Source organism: Rhipicephalus sanguineus, chromosome 7 (genome assembly GCF_013339695.2).
Source record: "Rhipicephalus sanguineus isolate Rsan-2018 chromosome 7, BIME_Rsan_1.4, whole genome shotgun sequence".
NCBI classification, from domain to species: Eukaryota; Metazoa; Arthropoda; class Arachnida; order Ixodida; family Ixodidae; genus Rhipicephalus; species Rhipicephalus sanguineus.
This window is the reverse complement of record NC_051182.1, coordinates 60,973,188-60,985,848: the sequence shown is the minus strand read 5'-3', so window position 1 is coordinate 60,985,848 and position 12,661 is coordinate 60,973,188. Positions and strand designations below refer to the sequence as shown.

Below are 12,661 nucleotides of genomic sequence, written 5' to 3'. Positions count from 1 at the left end.
AAATCAAGAGAGAGTGGCCACTGTGTTTCACCGTCCCTTCTTCTACAAGCACGTTGCACAACTTCTTGGAAAGGATGCCAAGGTATGAACTGCATGTCACTTCCGATTAACTAGCGAAACGGTGCAGGGAAGTTCTCTGGCGATAATCTTTGGTGCTAGAATGCCTGTACATGCCTGGTTGTTTTGTAAGTACATTGGATAAGCTGCTAGACCTGTGCAGCTGCTAGTGTAGTGCTTCATCAAAAAGCATGTCTGGCATCAACTTGGTCTCAGTATTCTAAGACATAATGCCTACTACAAAAAGTTACTGCATGCATTGCTGGTGAGAGCATGAAAGCAGCCACCTTTTCTTGTATTTGACAACTTGTCTGATTATTAAAGTTTCATTTAGTTCAGCAGAAGCTTCTGCTTGCACATAAGATGGGGCTTGCTTGCGCACTTTCAAGCAGTTGTTTAAAGGTCATCAGTAGTTGCTGAATGTGACATGGTATACTTAATAGGTTGCAGACAGAGATCACATTTTGTGTACTAAATGGGGGAGGACTTGTTCTTTTTAAGAAAACTCTTTAACTGAAGGTTTAGTAATCTGCTCTCATTGGCCTCTGTCCAAGGGTTTCCAGAGCCAGATGCCCTTGTTTTATGTTGTATTGTGATATTTAACTTAAAGGGGTCATGAAGCACCCCTTGGGCTTGTTGAAAACGCAACCTGCGGAAAGCTGACACGGCTATGAATGCTCTGCAAATATTACAGTCGTGCGCGCCGTGTAAAGGCCACAAGCGGAGCGCGATAGTTGCCGTTCCTCAGGCGCCCTCTTTTCAAACAGAGGCAGGTTCACTCTCGTCGGGGGCGGGGCGCTCTGCACGTTGACGTCGCGGAGACATAGCATGCTTATTGGCCGATAGCCGGATGAGATGCGCTTCTTGCCACGGGGTGCCGTCACTTGCCCGCGCGCCTCCTCAGTCGCTAACTTACACGGTAGCCGCACTCGACGCATGCGAATCACAGCGGGAGAGCGATCGCGCTTTCCGAACGCGCGCTGACGTAACTCTTCACCCCGTGCCATCCCTCCCTGTCTAGCTTCCAGTGTGCTCGTGGGCACGAGAAAAAAGAGAAAGCGCTGAGAGCGTGCGCCAAACCCCCGTAACTCCGCGGATTCTTGACGGATTCGAGAAATTTTTGCGGCAATCGATTCGGGAGGCAGTAACCTCCGATACTAAGGTCATTAGATCATTACTTGGAAAAGTAGTTCATGACCCCTTTAAGACTGTTGCTCGTCACTTCTTCTAAACATACTACTGGCTTTTCAAAAGTAATTCTGGGCTTCTGCCTGCTACAGTCTTGATATACTTGTGATGCGCACTGCAGTGGAAGGTGCTGAGTTATTTGAAAAGTAGGCATTTCTAAACATTCATGTGGATTAATTTAAGTACACGGCTATTCTTGCATATCACCCCATTACTGATATTTCTAAGTCTAGGAAGGAGGCAAATGTGATGAAGTTTTGAAGGTTGACATGCTAACACATCTTACTCAAATGGAAAGTATATATACGAGGGTAGCTGCTCAGAACATAGTTTTGGGGATATTTAATTCACAGACGTTTTTTGTATTTCAGGATGGTTTCCAGGCGTCATTGCGAGGTTACGCCCCACTGCTGTTTAAGCACATGAAAAGTGTAGTAAAGAGGGATGTCATCGAATGGGTCATCGAGACAGAGCGGGAGGTGTCAAAGGGCTGCAAGAACGCAAAGGAGGTGGCATTTGTGCCATTGTTGGCTGCGTATTTTGGTGACAAAGAAGAGGCCCTCTTCAAGGTTTTCGAGGTAGGTTTAAAGTAGAACCAAGTTTTGCGATTTATATATTTACAGAAATGCTAATTAGCAGCTCTTAAAAGCAGCGCTGATGCATATTTGTTATGTGCAACTCCTTCATTCCCAGGTAGTGTAAACCTGCCAGCTGCCCAAATTTTTTCAAAATTATAGAATTCAAACACATTTTATTATTCTGAGAACGTTCTGTTAAGTGTTCACTAGTCATATGTTCAGTGTAAGAAGTATTTTGAAAAGGCAAATATGGACTGGAGCGAAATATGCATATTCTCCGTGCATTACAGGGCACTTTCTTTCAGTAAGTGTATTCAGGCAAGTTCCTAATGCCGAGAAAATTGGCAGCAACATAGTAGCTGCAAAAAAAGAAAGAAAGAAAGGAAAAAAAGTTGCCGTGATCTCAATATTATGGGTTGCCTTTTCAGTTAACAGGCAAATTATTGTTAAGAAAATGCTAATGTACGCACAAAAAATATGTGCTCTGAGTACACTTTAAAGGCATTGGCAAACATGAACATGTTTTTTTGCAGTTTGACTAGGATTGTAATTTGAGGAACACTGTTGTGGCACTTTGCACCAGAATGCAATTACTAGGGTCTGATTATGCTATGTTACTGCATATTACTGTACATAAGCAGCCTTTCTTGGGGGGTCTATATGTATTGCAAATGTCTGCTGTTGGTGATAGATTGTTTTCCAAGCCAACCTCTCAGCCGGAAGCACGGAAAAGCCCGTCCTTCTAGTGGGTGTCTGTTATTCTTTTTGTTGCGTTTAGGCTTTTGTGTTTCATTGTATGCCTACTAAGATTTAAAGAACGCTCGCACTTGCGAGTGTGGACCTAATTCAGTGCAAAGTAACTCCCCCTCAATACAGCCTTTCAGTATTGCATTGGCCAGTCACAATGGGTTTTTTTCAGAATTTGCAGCTCTACTCATTCTCCCTGGTTGAGAGGCCCTAACGCATTCTGGTAGAACAGAGCACTGGACTTCCAAATTAAAGAATTTAATACAGCTATAGTCTCTTAGGTGCCGACACCGCGATATAATTATTACGATATCTAGTGGGAGACTTCAGATTTATTTTTCAATTTACATAAAAACATCGATCCACTTTATAATGCTTGGCTCAAGCAGGCCTGCAGCCAGGAAATTTTTTTCGGGGGGGGGGGGGGCATTTGCTGAAAGCCTTGACTTTTGAGAAAACCGCCTATTTTCATTATTGATTTTCGGTAAAACACCATTCATCAAAAAATTTCGGCCAGGGAGGGGGGGGGGGCGCCCCCCCCTCCCTTGGCTACGGGCCTGGCTCAAAGCGAAAAAAAGGTCGTATAGGCTGCTACTCGCTCACTGCATCACATAAAATCGATTCTGACAATGCATGGGATCTGCCGAATTTTTTTAATTGACATGCTTTACTTACTTGGTTAAAACATGCACCAGGCAGGAGAGAATGGGCCAATAATGCTGGCACAAGAAGCTTTAATTATGCCAGTGAATATACAATTTAAGATGGCCAAAAATAATTATCAGATGGTAGAAAATGCCATTTGCTACCACTAGACCTAGCGTGAAGCTGGGTTACGAATTTTTCCGCCGAAGGTTGTTTTATGGATGAGTATTTGAGTTGCTTTTAGGTCACTGAACTGGTAGCAAAACCCTTCGCTGATAAATAAAAAATGCGTACCATCTTTTCTCGGCAACTTTTATGGGCAGGCATGCTGAAGTGTACCTATTTGTAGACAACCAGGGAATTACCCTTTTTTTATTGGAGAGCAAGCCTGTGCGAAAACATTCCCTGACTGATTGTGTCGGGATTGCTTTGTATTGTCAGTAGCATTTTGTTTTCTGAAAACCAGTCACTACGCAATTCAAGGACTGAACGTATTTCTGCACATACAAATCCGTTTGAGGGGCATTTTCAACTGAATGTTTCTCTCGTCACTGGTCCATGATCCGAATTTTAAAAGTTTGAAATGAAAAAGAAGCGGGCATGAAAAGCCCCCTGTGAAATAGCTACTGCAGACAGGACGGGCAACAGTTCGTTGTCAGTAGACGAGGACCTAAGCCAAGATCTTGACAAATTTCCTGGGCCGATGTCGGGGGGCATCTGCCTCCTATAAAACCGTTCGGGAGGGGGCAAGGGTGAGCCCCCCAGCCCCCCCGTACTTACTGCCTATGTGCTAACACACAGTATTTGAATAGGCTTTAGTTACGCAAGATGCACTGCAGAGTCAGGATCGACCTCATTTATGACGTGACATGGGCAGTGATTTTGCATGTGATGTGCTAACATGCTTCAGTGCATCATGTGAAGAAATTTTAACAGAAATAGTGTTGGGGCAGTAGGTATTAACATGGCCATTAAGGCACGGTAACTAGCAAATAAATAAAAAAAATGCTGCTGTGAAAGATGACCAGCAGAGTGCAGGTGACTGACTTCTCAGTATGTGCTCAGCTCTGCTATGTTCTTGGTGCAATAAGTGTTTATGCTGCATGGCTGGCATGCACAATTTAGAGATCAAACATGCCGCTTCTTAGCTGTGGTCTTTGTCCTTCCCAGTATGTCTGGCCAGTGAACAAAATCTTAGACAGGGTTATGTAAGCCACTGTTGTTGCAACCATGAGCCTGCGTGACTGCATGCTTGCACATTGCAGGCATGATGAGCAGATGAAACCGCAAGCAGACAGGGTGGCTGACACTCCAGCTCCCCATACTGCCTGCAGCTACTCATGTGGGCACACACAGACTTCTTGAAATTTAACGTTCATTGTGTGGCAGTATTACACAGAGAGATCTCAGTGTGCCTTTGTATAAAACCTGGTTTCACTGGATGCATATTGGCATATGGCTTTTTTCAGCAGAAAAGCTTTATTTTTCCCTGACCTTGTCATGATAAGGGAAAGTTTTACAAATTACGACATATACATGATGCTTTACAGTGAAATATTTATGGGGAGAAAAAAAATTTCTTAGTTTGAAATAGTACATGCTACAGATCGTCTGTTTACAGAGTCATTCTGCTCCTTTTCAGCATGGTACAAGTATAACAGAAGTAGTTTCTGAGTTGCACCTACGCCATCGTTGCCGCACTAGGTAAGCTGAGTTTTACTTCAAGTTGTAACTAGTGTGTCAAGGGAAGTGTTTCATCTTGCAGGTGCATGGCAGTTTTACACCCAGGTGCATTCACTCATTTCAACAGATTTACCATTCTGGCTAGGTAATCAAGAATCCGAGACTCCAGCTAAAATTGCATTGATTGCATTTTTGTTTAATAAATGCACTTAATTGACGGGGCGTCTCCTAAATTTTAAAATAAAGCAGTGATACTGTGTTCCTGCAAGGTGTTGCACTACATAAAAAGTTAAATGTGTAACATGGTGTAGTGTTTTGTGTTTTCATGCCACAAAGCTTTAAGGTTTATGCATTCAATGTATATTTTATTATGTATGTATGTATTATTTTATTATGTATGTATGTATGAGCAAAATTCTTATATTGTAAAAGGTGCTGCATCGGAATGCTTCGTACTGTGCTGAGAAGGTAATATACTGTATTCCCCTTGCTAGTGGCAAAGAATACATTGATCAAAGAGGTAATCTTGTTAATTATTGACTTTGTCAATGTTGAAACTCATGTTTATATTCACAGAAAGTGTCTTATAAGTGGGGCTTATAGACTTTTTACCTCTGCAGTAGAAGTATAAGCGTGTGCTGTTTGTGCAGCTATTGTTCGCGGCACTTCAGCAACAAGCATTACGCCGCAGTGCTAAAAATTTGTTGCACTCTTCGAACGGCATCAATGAATCCTAAGGATAACACAGCTGGAATGAATCGGAATAGATTCGTGGGAACGTCACGAAGCGCGATACAAGCTACGAGAGAGTGGAGGGCTCTAGATAATCTCGAACAGCTGGGGGTTCTGAAATTGCACAGTACGCATACCTCTAGCATTTCACCCCCATCAAAATGCGACCCCCACAACTGCGATCGACACCGCGTCTCTCACGTGAGCATAAAAGCACCCTAACCAATGTGCCCCAGCGGCGGGCAAAATAGAAATATTTGAGGCGTTGGTTGATGTCAGCGTGCTTGCTGCGTGGTGTCGAGGCAGGCCTGAGATGCTTGCTATATTATGATGTGTAGTAGCTTTGAGCCTTGCTCTTTAGATGTTGTGCACTCTATTTCCTTGATTTGTGGAACATTGGTATAGCCTGCCTGATGTCTCATCGTAGGGTTCAGGCAGCAGGAAAGGACCAATTTACACCTACCTATAACGATACACTGCTGTAGCAGCAGGTAAGCAGAAGAATTTGCGGGCACCACAATTCCGCCCACGTATGCGGATCAGCTGACACACACACACACACGCACAGACAGACAAATCAATAAGGCTATGCGCATTGCAAAAATGGTGAACAAGTTTCCTACGATCATTTCTTCAGCAGTTAGTATACAGTCATTGTTTCTCTCCGCCTCTTCCTGTACATGAAACGTTATTTCGCTCGGTGTTCCGTCACCGCCTTTCTTCGGATTTGAACACGTTTATACAAGAACGCGACGAAGTAACCGGCTGACAAAACCGCTGCAAATGCTGACGTTTCGCCGTGATGCTCTAGGCAATCAGCATTCGACGATACCCACCGGCAGCTACCGAGTGCGTTAGCCCACCTACCTTCAAAACACTGCCGAACAGTGTCTGCCTCGCCGATTGACACGCCCCGTGACAGCGCAGCAGCACTTACCTAGCAGTAGATGAGTACGGCCGATACGCGTTTTCACTTCGCTAAAAAGCCAGCAGTGCAGGAGGATTGGCCATCGGAGATCATAGGCTCAACAAGAACACTTCGCAGCCGCACTGGGATTTCTTGTGCGTCCGAATTCACGCCAGACGTTTACACGAACAGTGCAACATTTATTTTATCGTCGATGTCGTCCTTCGTGACAACCAGAATGCGGCACTAGCCCCCAAGTACACTCTCACGTTCGACAAAACACCACGTTTTTACATCGCAATCTAGGCAACACGTTTTTTCCAGCAGCGGCAATCCGCACATTGTACCGCACAATCACATGGACCTCCTTGCCTGATGATGATGACGATGTCTGCTGCCTCTTTCCTTTGGAGTACTTTGGAGCGGGTGATTGACAAGCTATGCCGGATCGGGCAAAGAAGCAAACGAAAGAGGAGTGGAAATAAAACTAAAACGAAAGTGACAACGGGAACAAAAAATTGACTGTGGGAATCGAGTACGAAACCGAAACCACGTTTGCGGTGCTAGCACTCCTGTCAGAGGGATCAGGTGCATTGTCATCACCATCACACAATGGCGGCCGCCATGCCGGCCGAGCACATTGTGTGGTCAGTTCGCGTTGGTTCGCGTAGAACCTGTGCGCGTTGTATCTGTTCCCAGTGAAGTGCAAATTGTGATGAGCCATTTTAATTATGTAGGTGCACGACAAGGGAAGGCTATTTGCACACTGAATATAGCTGCGTCGTGTCTTTTTCGTGTGCGCGAGGCTTGTGACCGTGAGTAGCGCGATGGGATATCTTCAGCTACACGTCGATCTGAAAAAGTTACTACGGGCCGAAAACGGGATAATATCCGGACCTCGAAGAAAACCTTGCAGACTTTCTTAAACAAACTCTGCATATAATGACTGTCAAGGGAACAGCACATGACCAAGGCGTATCCAGAAGTGATCTTAGAGCCAGCAAACAGGCTCACGGAAGAAAAGGAACTGCCAGGACAATAAGTTTTATATTCTTTGAAGGAAAATTGTGCTTGCTTGTCTCTCTCTCTCTTTGTAATCGTAAACATAGGAGCGTGCTACAGTTTTATCATTAAGATGTGGTAAACAATATCTTAATGAGAATTTTTATTTTTGAAAATTGTGTTTGTTTGTCTCTCTCTCTCTTTTTGTAATCGTAAGCTTAGGAGCGTGCTACAGTTTTATTACGATGTGGTAGCAATATCTTAATGAGAATTTTAATTTTTGAACCAGCAAAATCAGGTGCTCGCAAGATTCGTGTAAATACTCTACCTGAAGGCATAGTTTTTTTCAAGCTGAACTAAATAAATGCTTTTTCTTGTCTTTTTGCACCCATTGTAAGTCTATACCATTCAGTGTTTCAAGTAACATATTTGGATGCACTTGACCAGTTAGCATGTCTCTTTTTGGGGGCACTTCTGATTAGCCGAACAGATGACTGCGGTCCCTTAGAGGTCGTTTTAACGGGAGTCTACTGTATACTGTACATCTAGCTTATGATGAGACACTGCAGTCAACCATGCAGCCTCTGAAGCAGGCTGACCTGCACTGGCACGAGCAGTTTTTGACCATCACCCTAATATTCATGATGTGCAAAGACATATTGAAATGCGCCTTATGGGAAGGAAGCTCCACTCTCTTTGCAACGCATCTTGATGTGGTCTACATAAATGAGCTTATGTTTTAATTCTTCATGTTTATAGGGTGCTGCGGTAACACTTGTTATGTCGCGCACAGCCATCTGATAAAGGATAAAAACAAAGTTGGGTACAATATTCTCACACCAATACCCTTTAAATATTGAGAAACTTGTTAAGTTCTTATTGGTCCCTTTGAAATGGATGCTGTAACGTGAGTTTCACAACGAGATTCTTACTATTTAATTTTTTTTCACAGGAACCATCTTTTCTGACAAATGTTATGTGGCCTGTGAGCAGGAACTGTTTTGCGAAGCATCCAATTTCACCGAGGCAGTCTGCGTAATGTTCCTGACTTACTATGCTTTCAACATGATGTACCCGAACAATGCTGCGACAACACTGGAATTCTTGCAAAGGTCAGTTATTTAATTTTTTTTTTCTGTTGGTGGTCATTTGGGCTGCTAAGTGTCTATCAGTCTCACATTTTAAGTGCCACCTTAAATTGTGTGTGGCATTCAGTACTGCTGCACACATATTCTTAACCAGTAAAAGTGTTTCCGAATTTTTGTGTAAGTTATGGCTTGCCAGAGTCTGAAATCGTTAATCCCGCATACATGAGAAAAAAAAACATTGGCCTGCTCTGTGGGCTGATAATGGTGCGATTTGTAGATTGCAATGTGGCATTGCACACACACCAGATCCACTCACTTTGTCAATGTCTACTCATTTAATTGAGGTTAAGCAAGCACTGCACTGCTAGCTGCTATTATGAAGGAAAATTTATGCTTGTTATGACTTAACCTATACAGACTAGTCTGCTCCACTGTTAAAGGGACACTAAAGAGAAACAATGAATTGGTTTAGATTGATAAGTGCGCTCGAAGAACCCTTGTGTAGTTTATTTCACCACCATAGGTTTATTATTAGCGGAGAAAACAAGTTCAAAGTTTCATTTTTAAATTTCGCGCCGAACTTTGTAATTCGTGATGTAAAAGATTTAAAAGAGCATTCAATGTGTTTTGGTGCCACTGGCTCGACGAAATTTCCACAAACTCGTTTTGTCAAGTCTCTTGCCCCCTCAGAGGAGAATGTACTTTGATTCAACCGATTAGGAACTACGTAGGCCCAAGCAGGTGCCGTCAAAAACATGTGACGTCACGGCAAATGGTGCGGGAATTCCAAGGTGGCGTTGCCACCTGTATTTTCTTTTTTGCACGTTTTCCTCGCTTATTAAGCGTCTTCTCGCAGCAAGCGTGGTGTTTTTGGTATCGTGGAAGACCACTTTACTAATGCGAGAAAAATCGTTTTGCTCTTTAGTGTCCCTTTAAAGAGATTCAGGGGCGTAGCCAGGGGGCGAGGGTTGGAGGATGCGAAACCCCCCCCCCCTGGAATTTTTAAATTTTGCATATGTAGATATGCATGCACAAACATACATAAAGTATTGTGGAACCCCCTCCCCTTTTCCTGAAAAAATTTCCGACTACGCCCCTGACCTGATTGTAATCACCTTGCCAAGAACGAGAGCCAAATGACTTCTGAGGTAGTCCATATGCACCGTTTTTTTCCCCCGAAGCGACAAATGATCAATAATTTGTCACGACCATCCTGAATTTTGGTGCCATTCTGTAAACTACCCCCCCCCCCCCCCCCGGCCTTCCACTTTCTTGTAATTTCGAGTTGCAGAGGGGGGGGGGGGGCGTGCTTGAAATTTTAAGTTAGTTTAAGGCGTCACTTTTTTGCATTTCCTGTTGGAGATAGAATTTGCTAATTGCTTTACACCATTGTTTCGTTACATTATGTGCACAGCCTTTAACCTGTTGCTGTTATCTATGCACAGGAAAGCAACAATGTAAAGAAGAAAATTGCACATGACATTTATGTATCTTGACTTTGGTGTGCAGGAACTTCAAGTGGTCATATTATTTCAGAATCCTGCACCAACCATCATATGCCATGTGCACATTAGAGGCGAAAACCACATTACTTTTTAAAATGTATGCAATGTTGTGCATAGCTGCTTTGTTGCACTACACAATAGTTTGTAAGCCACTCAACACAGCCAACAATGCTTTTAAGTTTCACTTCAGCTGGTTGCACTGTCAGATGCAGCAGTCACTGCAAATGTATGTGAACCACTTGTGCACGTGCCTGCTCAGGCCAGCATGACTTGGGAAACCGAATATATTTTTTATATAGTGGTAGCATTAATACTATCTCAGCTTACTGCTTCCTATAGTGGTATTGCACAGTTTTGTGCTATCAATGCATTGCGAGTCCTTTCGTGAGGTAAAGATACACTTTTCATTTTACAGGCAGCTGTTCCTCATCAATCCACCAAACGGTACAAAGCGGGAAGGGGGACAGCGGTCAAGGACGGTGGTTAATTCGAGAATTATGAAGCTGAACCATGTGCTTCGAGCAAACGTCTCACCCGAGCAGCTGGACTCTGACCAGGTGCGTTTTACCGGTCATGAAATGTCATTAATAGCTTATTCTCATGTGGCACCATTTTTCATGTGAAGTGCTCCATTTCAGCGGCATATCATGAGAGTAAGCTTATCAGCATTATCAGTACGGTAGTTGTTTTCGGGTTTTACGGTTGAACCTCTTTATTAGGGACCCTGATCTAACAGACAATTGGCATATAAGAGACACCGTGCACCTGCATCAAAAATAGGGTTGATCAGAAAATGGGAACATGGTACCCTGCTTAAAAGAGACCTTTCATTTACCACATTTTCTAATGTATAACTCGCACAAATTGTACAAAAATTCGGGGTGCGGGTTATGCACCAATTTTGGTGTGCGAGTTTGCTTCCTGTCAATATGCTGGGAGTCGTCCCCCCCCCCCTTTTTTTTTCTTTCGTGGTTTGCATTGGAGGTATCGGTTACATGCAAAAAAATGCAGTCTGACAACAAGTGCCCCTCAGTGCATGTCTCTTGTAAAAGAGTTTAGCTGTATGTTTTTTTCAAATCTGGTGGTATTCCTCAAGCTAATAATCAGGGAGAAATTAATGTATTTATACAATCATCCTGAAATGTGAGTTTTTTAGGTCTAATTTTATCAATGTTCTACGACATAAATATTTATGACTTAAAAATAATGACAACAAAGAGCCTTAAACTTCTTTTATTCACGTAAGGCTAAAAGACACCTTTCATTTACCAAATTTTCTAATGTATAACTCGCACAAGTTGTACAAAAATTCGGGGTGCATTTATGCAACAATTTTGGTGCGCGAGTTTGAGGCATCAGAATGTGCTGACACTAGGTGCTTGCTGTAATTCTTGCTTCTGTACTCGCCTAGCGTGATTGTGCTAACACTTCTTTTTTTTTTGTTTTCAGTGAACACAGTGCACAATACTGCACATTATTGTTACGGGCACCACGGGAATGTGGAAATAGTACAAATGCCACGATTATTTACAAGTTTCCATTATACATTGTATTTCGCATTCTAGATCTATAAGATATTGAGATCAAATAAAACTTCTGTGAATTCACTTTGCGTATGCTTCACATTTGTTTTTTACGTGCACCTTTATTCATATTTCGGAGAACACGTTCTTTTTACGCATGCTTAATATCGCACTTACAGAAGACACATTTGTTTTTTACGTACACCTTTATTCAAGTTTCGGAGAACACGTTCTTTTTACGCATGCTTAATATCGCACTTACAGAAGACACATTTGTTTTTTACGTACAGCTAGCATTCCAATTAATGTAGTGCCATAGATTGTACACGGAGTTGCCTTCGTGATCTGCTTTCCATTTCTTTGTTACGGGGCAAGGTAATGTTATGTGTTACTAGCTGTACGTGTTCTGAAGTCTACGTCATCTCTGGTCTGCCGTTTACCTTATGCGGAATAGTGGTCGGCAGCATTTTACCTACAGGTTTTTCCGTATTCAAGAGCCTTTTTTTCTAAGAGTGTACGACACCGGCCCGACGCCGTTGGCCGACCAGCTGCCGATGGTCGGCAGACAGCCCGACCATTTGCAAAAAACGACATCGGCCCTACCGAACTTGCCGACGTCGGGCCGGTCATATTTTCAACGGCCGCGGACGTCGGGCCTACAATTTCCCGAGCCCGTTTTGTCCCTTGGGTTGTCTGGATCTCGCGTCTCGCCACGAAGGATGCGTCTGTGCGTCGCCTGAAGCGCGTTCCAGTCGCCCCCTGTGTTTGCGGCAAGTGCGGCTGCCTTCGGTTGAATTCCATGCACCTGCTGGGCTCTCGTGCCAGCCTTTCTCCCAAGGCAGGTATGACGACACCTACATTTTCCATTGCATGCTATTGTATACTACCACGGATAAATATTCCGTGTACCGTGGAGAGGACAATTGTGCGGCAGTTTCCCATGGCCATAAAACTGCTCTACATCACTCGGTTACGCAGCCGGTTCGGTATTCTTCGCGCAAATCAA

At 43.4% G+C, this 12,661-nt stretch overlaps 1 long non-coding RNA gene across 1 annotated transcript; it reads left to right on the top strand.

Moving 5' to 3' along the window:
• Positions 1-26: 26 nt before the first annotated feature.
• Positions 27-11,718, top strand: LOC119399474 (uncharacterized). Its single transcript, XR_007416724.1, has 5 exons — positions 27-82; positions 1,617-1,823; positions 8,492-8,651; positions 10,548-10,689; positions 11,582-11,718. It is a non-coding gene; the product is annotated as an uncharacterized LOC119399474 (long non-coding RNA).
• The last annotated feature ends 943 nt before the right edge of the window (positions 11,719-12,661 follow it).